Here is a 2,294-nt window from a genome sequence, read left to right on the forward strand (position 1 = left end):
AAAAAAAAAAAAAGAGATGTTCAACATGAGTTATATTCATCTTTTGTTACTGGTGTATATTGAATATTACAGTATTACTACAGTTTTTTCCTATCTTAAAATGTGTATACATTTTTGGCACCCTCTGTATGTGTGTGTGTATATATAATTATGTATATGTAGAGAGAGACAGAGCTGGAGAGAGAAAGAGAGAGAAACAATAATTGCTTTTGTTTCTCTGAAGAACTCTGACTAACAATATAGCCCCTAAAAGCAAGCCAACAAATTCATCTGTACATCTGGGGGGAATTTAAAGAATTTCCAAGGATAATTTAATTTTAAAGTTACTTGCTACTTTTCCTCAAATGGTTTAGTTTATTCATTTCTATTTTTAATTACTAATTTCTCTCTCTCTCTTTATATATATATATACACACACACACATACGTATACATATATATGAAGTCTGACAATTAAATCTGTGAACTCGTCCTAGAAGAAGTGCTGAGTATCACTAGGGTCACCAGATGGCCAAGGAGAGTACTTCAAAGATGAACATTAGTGACATTCAGTAAGGAGGTATGTAGCACTTTTTCCAGGGTGAGTTCACAAACTTAATTGCCAGACCTCGTATATCTGTGTGTGTGTGTGTGTGTGTACATGTACAAATACAGTCATGTGCTAATAATGGGGATACAGGCTGAGAAATATGTCACTAGGCATTTCATCATTGTACAAACATCATAGAGTATACTTACTCCGTGGCCTACTAAACACCAAGGCCATAGGGGACGGCCTACAAATCTGTACAGCATGTTCCTGTACTCAGTGGGCAACTGTAACACAATGGCAAGTATTTGTGTATCTAAAAATGTCTGAACACAGTAAAGGCACAGTAAATATATGGTATGAAAGGTAATAAGTGTATAAATTGTATAAAGCAATTGTATAAAGCAGCCTCATGATAATCTTCTGGAGCCCCCATCATCTATGTGCTCCATCATTGACTGAAATGTTATGCAGCACATAACTGTGTATCTGAGAGAAAGAGCAAAAAGGGGGAGGGAAGAAAGAGGAAGAGTGAGGTGATTCTATAGGCCTCAGGATCTAAATGGGGAATACAGGTGGAATCACCAAATCTAACAGGTAGACCTCACACATTGGATTTGCCTTCTTCCCTAGTAAATTTGCATCACTCCAGGATTGTTTTGCCAAATTCGAGTAACTGCAGCTAGAGATTTAGCTATGCCATTAATTGACTACCAGCTATAACTGTTCAACAACACAAACTATGCCCTATACCTATGAACTGAAGAAGCCCTTAAACCCTCTGGACATTTATTATTTATTTATTTATTTTTTGAGACAGTTTTTCACTATGTCACCCCTGGTAGAGTGCCATGGCATCACAGCTCACAGCAACCTCAAACTCTTAGGCTTAAGCGATTCTCTTGCCTCAGTCTCCCAAGTAGCTGGAGGTGCCCATCACAACACTGAGCTAACTTTTTTTTTTTGCCTTTTTTTTTTTTTTTTTTTTGGCTGGGGCTGGGTTTGAACCTACCACCCCTGGCATATGGGACCAGCACCCTATCCTTTTGAGCCACAGGTGCTGCCCGCGGGCTATTTTTGTTGTTGTTGCAGTTGTCATTGTTGTTTGGCAGGCCCAGGCTGGGTTCGAACCTGCCACCTTCCATGTTTGTGGCTGGCGCCCTAGCAGCTGAGCTATAGGCACTGAGCCCCCTCTGAACATTTAAAAAAAGAAAGAGTGGGTGGCACTTTTGGCTCAGTGGGTAGGGCACTGGCCCCATATACCAAGGGTGGGGGGTTCAAACCTGGCCCCAGCCAGCTAAGAAAATCAGCAGCGACAACTGCAACGAAATAGCCAGGCATTGTGGTGGGCACCTGTATTCCCAGCTAGTCAGGAGGCTGAGGCAAGTGAATCGCTGAAGCCCAAGAGTTGGAGGCTGCTCTGAGCTGTGACTTCACAGCACTCTACTGAGGGCGACAAAGTGAGACTCTGTCTCAAAAAAATAATGAAAGAGTGTTGAGCATGAGCATGACTTTTTACTTTTATCTTCTTTGACATTAAAGGAAAACCACTTCAATCTTTTATCTATATGCCATGTGTAAATGTGAGGTTGTCAATAAAAATCAATAACCAGTCAGATTGGCTAACCAAAATTAAGGCCATCACTGCAGAAATAAGATTACTAAACCAGCTCGGCGCCTATAGCTCAACTGGCTAAGGCGCCAGCCACATACACCTAAGGTGGCGGGTTCGAATCCCCAGCCCGGACCCGCCAAAACAACAATGA

Source organism: Otolemur garnettii, unplaced genomic scaffold, assembly GCF_000181295.1.
Source record: "Otolemur garnettii isolate 467f Iridium unplaced genomic scaffold, OtoGar3 scaffold00056, whole genome shotgun sequence".
Taxonomy (NCBI): Eukaryota; Metazoa; Chordata; class Mammalia; order Primates; family Galagidae; genus Otolemur; species Otolemur garnettii.